Below are 9,736 nucleotides of genomic sequence, written 5' to 3'. Positions count from 1 at the left end.
TCTGTGCATACAGTAAGTGCTTAATAAATACCATTGATTGAGTGATAGATCCATAAAAGTACAGATAATAGAGAGGAAGCGAAGAGCACGAGCATTCTGTCTTTTGGGGTGGCGGATGAGGTTACCGGCAATGAGATTTTTATCAGTGTGTGCATGAGTGACTGATCAAACAAGATGAATGACTGATAACTTCTGCCACATCGTGATTGGTCCTTTCCTCACAGTTAAATTTTCTTCTCACAGCTTCTGGCCCTGTTTGTCTCTCTCCCTCTTGGCATCACAGTCTCCTCAAGCATCTGCTCTGGGAGAATCCCCTCCTTCCTAAAGCTACTCACCTGCAGGGTGGCCAACCATCTGTAAATTCACATAGCCATGCCCGCTGCCACAGCTGCCGCTAGAAGGGCTGGAGTCATGGCACCAGGGTTGCCAACTGTCTGTAAATTCATGGACAGCCTTAGGAAATGAACTAAAATTGGTTGGGGCGTTGAAGTCATTAAATGTTTCGATCTCCATAAATCCTGCATCAGCGGCAGGCTGCAGCCTGCCTGTGCTCTAGTTCTTCCGGCATCAGCTCTGGAGCCATCAAATGCCTCTTGATTTTCACTGAACCTTGTGGCAGGCCCAACTACTTGAAGTTACGAATAGCTGGCAACCCTGCTCAGCAGATTAGCCTGTTTCCTGTTGCTTTCTCACAACTGGCCTAAGCTATTCCCAGAGCCATCCTCAGAACGTTATGCTCCCCTTGACGCAAGACACATGATGGAACATTTTCAAGATGGCAGCATAAGGCCACCTGGACTACTGAGATGCTGGAATGTGGGGGGGAGGGATGGGAGAGGGAGGTGATCAGAAGCAATGACCCAGTACTTGAGGCCTACATTATCTCAAGACAGAGAAGGTATGGTTGGAAAGAAAAGGCTCACGGAGGCGGAAGAGGTTACACTGTAAATTAGAGGATGTTTGTCCATGGGCAGGAAATGGGATAAAACAAACCTAGAGGCTGAGTATTTTAATTTGAGGTGGCAGTGGGAGGAATTCATTCATTCATTCAATAGTAGTTATTGAGCACTTACTATGTGCAGAGCACTGTACTATGCACTTGGAATGTATTATTCGGCAACAGATAGAGACAATCCCTGCCCAATGACGGGCTCACAGTCTAAACGGGGTAGTCGGACAGCAAAGCAAAACAGAACAAAACAAATACAAGACAACATAATCAAGATAAATAGAATCAAGGGGATGTAAACCTCATTAACAAAATAAATCAGGTAATAAATAATATATAGAAATAATATATAGAAATGAGCACAGTGCTGAGGGGAGGAGAAGGGGGAAGAGCAGAGGGTGGGGGAGAGTTGGGGGAGCAGAGGGAAAGGGGAGGCTCAGTCTGGGAAGGCCTCTTGGAGGAGGTGAGCTCTCAGTAGGGCTTTGATGAGGGGAAGAGAGTTAAGTTTGGCGGACTTGAGGAGGAAGGGCATTCCAGGACAGTGGTAGGATGTGGGCCAAGGGTCGATAGCGGGATAGGTGTGAACGGGGGATGGTGAGGAGGTGAGTGGCAGAGGAGGGGAGTGTACAGGGTGGGCACTAGAAAGAGAGAAGGGAGGTGAGGTAGGAGGGGGCAAGGTGATGGAGAGCTTTGAAGCCAAGAATGAGGAGTTTTTGTTTCGTGTGAAGGTTGATAGGGGATGAGAGAAAAGGGAGGAAGCCTGAAAATTTAAACAAATATGGTCACTACAAATGCACTGTACTGGGAGTGGGGCAGCAAGGATTCTGTGCATGTGTGAAGGCCATCTTTATAAGATCTGGATTCAAGCTCTATCTTTTTTTATGGTATTTGTTAAGCACTTACTACATATCTAACACTGCTCTAAGGGGTAGGGTAGGTACAAGTTAATTAGGTTGGACACAGTCCCTGTCCTGCACAGGGCTCACAGTCTCAGTAGGGGGTTTTTGATCCCCATTTTACAATTGAGGAAACTGAGGCAAAGAAGTGAAATGACTTGCCCAGGGTTACAGAGGAAGCAAGTGGCAGAGTCAGGATTAGAACCCAGGTGCTCCAGCTCTCAGACCCATCCTCTTTCCACTAGGCCACGCTGCTGTCTTCTTGACGTCCCAAGTGGTTTGTTCAATCATTCAATCGTAGTGGCCACCTTGAGTGGGTCAGAAGGAAAGCCAATCCCCCCAACATGTGCCACGTAGACATGATCACTTACCTTGTTATCATCTGAAGCCAGACCTGGCTACTCCACTTTGCTTGAAGTTTTATTTCCCTGGATCTCTAAAGGATCTCTCCTCTCCTCTCCTCCATTCTGCTTATGGTTTTCCCATTTCAGCTATTGGGTTTCCCGCTGTGTCCAGCCTTCTTACACAACCTGTCCAAGAAAGGAAGACACAACAAGCATTACTTTAGTGCTGGCACACTGCCTGCCTGCCACATTCAATCAGTGGTATTTATTGAGTACTTATTTGATGCAGAGCATAGTATTAAGTGTTTGGAGGAGTACAGTTTGCAGGACACAACTCCTGCCTGCAGGAAGCAGAATGGCCTGACAGAAAGAACATGGACTGGGAGTAAGAGGGACTTGGGTTCTAATCCCAGCTCTGCCACTTGTCTTGGGCAAGTCACTTCACTTCTCTGGCCCTCAGTTACCCCATATGTAAAGTGGGGATTAAGACCGTGAGCCCTATGTGGGACAGGGACTGTGTCCAACTTAATTACTTTATACCTACCAGAGCACTTAGTACAGTCTCTGGCACATAATAAGTGTTAACAAATACTACAATTATTATCATTATTATAAATTACTGCCAGGATCACATTGCTTGTGATCTCTCTAGACTGAAAGCCCTTTGCGGACAGGGAACACATCTACCAACTTTGTTGTATTGTATTCTCCCAAGTGCTTAGTAGAGTGCTCTGCACAGAGTAAGCACCCAATAAAAATGATCGATTGATTGATTGACCACCTCTAGCCCTTTGGTATATAGGATGCACAGCCTGAGTCCCAGGGACTAGGTCTTTAAGAGCTCCACAGCTTGATGCTCTTTCTTTTCCTTTTAATTTTGGGTTCATGCAGAAACGAGCATCCCTTGGACAGCTGTGGCTCTGGAATCCACACCTGGCAAGAGCAGCAGGCTATGCACTATGCCGGGACCTTAGAGTGGAGCTGACTCAGTGTGTCAGCTGACAGCCTAGCCTGAAATAGCCAGCGCACTGCCCGTTCCTTCCCTTTGGGTCAAGGGTTGACCTTCATCTTCAGGGAGAAACTAGGCAGGGGCGGAGGGCGGAAGGAACTAGGCTTTCTTTCTGGGTGGAACCCATTAACAGTTGGATAATGGGACAGAATGTGGAGGAAGAAAGCACAGAAGGAGAAAGCACACAGAGCAAACCCTAATGATCTAAACACACCCTCTAATTAAGGGTTAGCATGCAGAGGAGATAACCTTCTGATGTTATTTTTTCTTGCAAGGAGAAATGGAATCATTTATATTCCCTGTGAGGTGGGTCACAAATTAGTCCTCCGCAGTCATTTTATGAGCTAATAACAGTCCTTTTGACTACATAAGGATAAATAGCCTACCGAACAAATGAAGACTCCGTGTGTGTTAGTGTGTGCAAGTGCACTGAAGAAAGTGAGGGGAACCCACACCCAAGCCATTTAGTCTTGATGTGAAATTCATAATTTTTTCCCCCCTGCAGTCCCTGTCCCAAACATGAGATTTAAGCTTTTTCATGAATGAGTATGAACCATTTCTGTTTGACCCTCAGCTTTCAAGAATCTTGGGGTTGGGTGTGAGGAAGGGGTAAGCTTCGAGGTCCTGGACTCTGGGGTTCCCGTTTCTTGGACGAGAGATAGACTAATTAAGGGATGTAGTCAAATCTCTTCAGGGTGACATTTTTTTGCTCTCAGTCATGGCACTGATTGCTGTGTGAGAAGTGGTGATCTTATTAAATACCCATGTACTGAACTGGCCAGAGTTTAGGAAAACCTCTTATTGAAGATTAATAATAATAATTATGGTATTTGTTAAGCTCTTACTATGTACCAAATATTGTATTAAGTGCTGGGATAGATACCAGATTATCAGGTCAAAAACAGTCCCTATCTCATATGGGGCTCACAGACTCAGTGGAAGGGAGAACAGGTATTTAATCCCCATTTTACAGATGAGGAAACTGAGGAACAGAGATGCTAACTGACTTGCCCAAGATCACACAGTAAACAAGTGGCCAGAGTGGGGATTAGAACCTCAGCCCTCTGACTCCCAAAACTGTGCTCTTTCCACTGCTACTACTACTAATAATAATAATCTTCATGGTATTTGTTAAGTGCTTACTTTGTGCCAAGCATTGTACTAAGCGCTGGAATAAAAACAAGTAAATTGAGTTGGACACAGTCTCTGTCCCATGTGGGGCTCACAGTCTCAAACGCCATTTGCAGATGAGGTAACTGAGGCTCAGAGAAGTAAAGTGACTTCCCCACGGTCACACAGCAGACAAGCGGCACTAGACCACATCACTTCCCCAGCAGTATTAATTAAGGTCAATGTAGAAAATGACAAGCAGAAAGGCTAATAACTTGGAGGTAACTTTTTTCTCTGATTCAGTGGGAGAAGACAAAGATCATAAGGCTGACATCTTCCAGAGAGTCATTTACTTGCCTGGCAACCATTTTCAAATTTATTTTTTTTTTAAGGAGACAATGGCTAGGCAGGAAAGTTGGAGAATAGGATGTGTATGGTGAAAACTACTAGTTACAATATTTCAGTGAGGTGGTTACAAGAGGGAGTCCCTTATGTCAATAGACCTTTTTTTAATGGTATTTGTTAAGTGATTACAATATGCCAGGCACTGTACTAAGCACTGGAGTAAACACAAGCTAATCAGGTTGGATGCAGTCCATGTCCCACGTGGACGGCACAGTCTTAATCCCCATTTTACAGACACAGAGAAGTGAAATGACTTGCCCACGGTCACCATACAGACAAGTGGAAGAACTGGGATTAGAGCTCAGGTCTTCTGACTCCCAGGTCCGCGTTCTTTCTACTAGACCATGCTGTCTCTTTGGAATTTTCATTGCTTTATTATACATGAAGGAGGGAATATTTCAATCAGGACTTTCTCTCAAAAGTACCACACCAGTCCTTGCCAGCCCTCCCTCCTCAGTTAGATTCTTAAAGGCTTTTCCAGTGTGTGTCAGTTCAGAACTAGCCAGAACCTAATTTTCTCAAGGTGCTACTAAGGAGTAGCTTGACCACTCGAGCTTTAATAGAACGGTGTTTTAGAGAACCACAGTGTTTGAAGTTACCAGCGGGAGCAATGAACAAAATATTAAAGATTCCAGTCGTACCTTGGGGAGGGCCATTCTTCCAAGATAATAATACTTATAATAACAATTATGGTATTTATTAAGTGCTTATTGTGTGCCACGCACTGTACTAAGCGGTGGAAGCCTACAGCACCCGGTATTCCCAAGCGGTCTCCCATCCAAGTACTAACAAACCCCTACCTTGCTTAGCTTCCGAGATCAGTTGAGATTGAGTACGTTCAGGGTGGTATGGCCTTAGATGGGGGAAAGCAAGGAGCTAGTGGTTTTGAAGAGGACAGGATTGTCATATCTGTGAGTTTTAATAAATCCTTATTTGGGACATCCTATTTCATTCAATTTTTAAAGATGGCCACGTTCGAATGACTGAGGAAAAGCAAAGCCAGGTAACCTTCAGGCCACTGAAAGTGGAAGTAAAATCCCAGAGACTATTTTGAAGATCTCATTGGGAATATCAGTGCGTACATCTGCACCTATTAACTATATTTCCTTTATGCTTCCTGAGCCTCCAGCAAACCTTTCCTGCAGTTCATTTGCAACCCAGTCCCTGCCGGCTTCAATTTACCTGCTGCCACCATCATCAATCTTTGAAATTAGTTGACTGTTGCTAATGACCATAAATGTGTTAGCTAATATAGATATTTTTAATTATCTCTCAATAATGGATTTGAATGTGCAGGAATGCTTAAGTTTTATTGTAAGTCGATATTAACTGAATAGTCCCAATCAAGAATATTTAACTTGGGCCATTTTTCTCTAAAAGCTATTTTCAGAGTAGGAAAATGCTTCTGTTTGTGCCACCATCATTGCTATTGAAGGTCAAATCATTCTAGAATGACAGAAGCAGTCATATGCCCCATCTGATTATGGTACTTGTTAAAGGTTTACTATGTGCCAAGCCCTGTTCTAAGCGCTGAGGTAGATACAAGTTAATCCGATTGAACATGGTCCCTGTCCCAGATTTGGCTCACACTCTTAATCCCTAGGTTTTACGGATGAGGTGAGGCACAGAGAAGTTAAGTGACTTGTCCAAGGTCACACAGTAGACAAGTGGTGGACCTGGGATTAGAACTCATGAACTTCTGACTCCCAGGCCCTATTTACCTCAGTGTTTGGCACATAGTAAATATTATCATTATTTTGGGTTTGATTTAAATCTTCAGGGTTTAGAGCAAATCATCCCACACCCCCTTATCTTTCCCCTCTTTATCCTTCAGTTCCTCCCAGCCCATGATCCCTACCCTCATCCCTTTCTCCTCAGCGCCTGCAACTAATGAAGCCAGTAGCGAATGTCACTCAGGTCTCCCAAAACAACTCAGACAGTCTACTCTGAGCCCATCAGTGAATGATTTCTCTAGGAAAGCTGGAAAAGGGTACAGCCCTAGGGCTTTCAGTGTTTGATTGACTCCCACTCAAGTCTGGGAGAGGTGGTTAGGCCTGAGCCAGAAGGGATTCAATTCCACCTTCAAGCATGAAAGTGGATAGCATATGAGTAAAGGTTGAGTGAGCAGCTTTTTGCCATGCCATTAAGTACGAAGCAAGAAGGGATTGAGCTAAAAGTGTAACGAAAGATTAAGCCTATGCAGTAGGGAGAACTTCCTGCCTACAAGAAATAATGAGGCAATGGAATGTGTCTCTCTGGGACACTGGGGAATCCCTATTCCTACCCACTTCCCCAAAACCTCCAATCACTACCAATTTCTCTGTACATCAAGCAGAAACTCCTAATCGAAGATTCCAGCCTCTTCCTTCTCACCTTCCACTCTCTTCTCAGACTGCACCCTAGCTCACCCAGCTCTTTTCAAGCTTATTTCCTAATTGTACCTGGCTCTGTAGTCTCTCATCCCTGTCCATTTGTATGAGCTCTTCCTTCTATTTGCACCTGCCAAACCATTTATATCCCCACTTTAAAAGACATCCTAAAAAGTCATATCCTTCAGGAAGCAGTCACAAAACCTCCTCACTATTGGCTTCAAAGCTCTCCATCGCCTTGCCCCTTCTTACCTCACCTCCCTTCTCTCCTTCTACATCCCAGCCCACACACTCCAAACATCTGGTACTAACCTTCTCACTGTGCCTCAATTTCACCTGTCTTACCGCCAACCCCTGGCCCACGTCCTACCTCTGGCCCAGAATGCCCTCCCTTATCAAATCTGCCAATCATTCTTCCCCCCTTCAAAGCCCTACTGAAGGTGCACCTCCTCCAAGAGGCCTTCCTAGACTAAGCCCCCTTTTCCTCAGCCTCCCTTCCCTTCTGTATCACCTCAATTCCCACTGATGCCTATTAACTTGTTTCGATGTCTGTCTCCTGCCTCTAGACTACAAGCCCATTGTGGGCAGGGTTTGTCTCTTTTTATTGCTGAATTGTACTTTCCCAGTGCTTAATACAGTGCTCTGCACACAGTAAGCACTCAATAAATGCAATTGAATGAATTAATGACTTTCTGTTAGCCCTTATCAGTTAATCTATTCCATTTATTTCTGTTTGGCTTAAAACATCCACCCTTTCCTCTCCCTCCAAACTGCTACCATGTTCATCCAAGCAAATATCCTATCCCACCTTGATTACTGTAACAGCCTCCTTGTTGATAATAATAATGATAATAATGGTATTTGTTAAGCACTTACTATGTGCCAGACACTGTTTAAAGCACTGGTGTAGATACGAGATAATTGGATTGGACACAGTCCCTGTCCCATATAGGACTCAAAGTCTTAATCCCATTTTAAAGATGAGGGAAGTGAAGTCCAGAGTAGTGAAGTGACTTGCCCAAGGTCACACACAGCAGATGAGTGGGGAAGTTGGGATTAGAACCCATGACCTTCTGATTCCCAGGACCATGCTCTATCCACTAGGCCATGCTGCTTCTCTGATCTCCCTGCCTCCTGCTTCTCCCCACTCCAGTCCATACTTGACTCCCCTGTCCAGATCACTTTTCTACAAAAAGGTTCAGTCTGTCCTTTCCCACTCCTCAGGAACCTCCAGTGGCTGCCCATTCACCTGCACATCATACAAAACTCCTTACCATCACCTTTAAAGCCCTCAGTCACCTTGTGCCCTCCTACCTCACCTCTCGTATTACAATCCAGCCTGCACACTTTGCTCCTCTAATGCCAACCTACTCATTGTATCTCAGCCTCACCACTGACTACTGTCCACATCCTCCCTCTGGCCTGGAATGCCTCCCCTCTTCATAGCTAACAGACAGTTATCTCCCCTGCTTCAAAGCCTTAAGAGGTCTTCCGTGATTAAGCCCCCATTTCCTCTTCTCCCACTCCCTTCTGCGACACCCTGATTTGCTCCCTTTATTCACCCCTCCCTTAGCCCCACAGCACTTAAATACATATCCAAGAGGCCTTCCCAGACTAAGCCCTCTTTTCCTCAGTTCTCTCTACCCTCCATACCACCTCGGTTTGCTCCCTTTGCTCTACCCTCCTCGCCCTAACCCACAGCACTTGTGCATATATGTACATATCTATAATTCTATTTATTTATATTGATGCCTGTTTACTTGTTTTGATGTCTGTCTCCCCCCTTTTAGACTGTAAACCCAGTATGGGCAGGGATTGTCTCTATTGCTGAATTGTGTTTTCCAAGCACTTAATACAGTGTTCTGCTCACAGTAAGCGCTCAGTAAATGTGATTGAATGAATGAATATCTGAAATTTACTTATTCGTATTAATGTCTGTCTCCTCCTCTAGACTGAAAGCTCTTTGAGGGCAGAGAATGTGTTTCCCAACTCTGTCATATACTGTACTCTCCCAAGGGCTTAGAATAGTGTTCTGCACATAACATTCAATAAATAGGATTGATTGATTGCTTGCTTTGTAATTATGGTTGAATCTATGTTTTTCCTTTTGTTCCCATTTTAAGTAAGCTCTCTGGGTTTGCCCGTTTCCTCTAGGGCAGAGTCCAATCCTGTCCTTTCTCCTATTTTCATTGTCTCTTCCAGGCACATAATACAAAGCTTTGCATATAATAGGCACTCAGATAAATACTGATGAGAAAGATAATAAGGGAAGCATTTTGGCTAAGTGAAAAGAGTGAAGCTCTGGGAATCATGAGTCCCAGGTTCTAGCCCCAGCTCTGCCTCAGCCTGCTATATGACCTTGGCCAAGTCATAGCCTCTCTGGATCTCAGTTACCTCATCTGTAAAATGGGGATAAGGTAGATTGCGAGCCCTCTATGAGACAAGGACTGTGTCCAGTCTCATAATCTTATGTCTTCCCTAGCTCTTAGTCTATAGTAAGTGCTTAATAAATGAGAAGAAGAGGAAGAGGAGGAGAAGGAAAAGCAAAAGGAGGAAGAGGAAAAGCCTAAGGGGAGAAAGCTGACATCTTCCCATGGCTCAGGACTATCCTGCCTACAAGCTGCAGACTGAGGATCAATCATCAGTCAGTTATA

The 9,736-nt window shown here is 44.6% G+C and overlaps 1 pseudogene; it reads right to left on the bottom strand.

Moving 5' to 3' along the window:
* Positions 1-5,454: 5,454 nt before the first annotated feature.
* LOC114809554 lies at positions 5,455-5,573 on the bottom strand (annotated as a pseudogene).
* Between the last annotated feature and the right edge of the window lie 4,163 nt (positions 5,574-9,736).

The sequence above is a fragment of the Ornithorhynchus anatinus genome, chromosome 2 (genome assembly GCF_004115215.2).
Source record: "Ornithorhynchus anatinus isolate Pmale09 chromosome 2, mOrnAna1.pri.v4, whole genome shotgun sequence".
Lineage (NCBI taxonomy): Eukaryota > Metazoa > Chordata > Mammalia > Monotremata > Ornithorhynchidae > Ornithorhynchus > Ornithorhynchus anatinus.
Note: the sequence above shows the minus strand (reverse complement) of the source record. Positions and strands in the feature narration are given on the sequence as shown.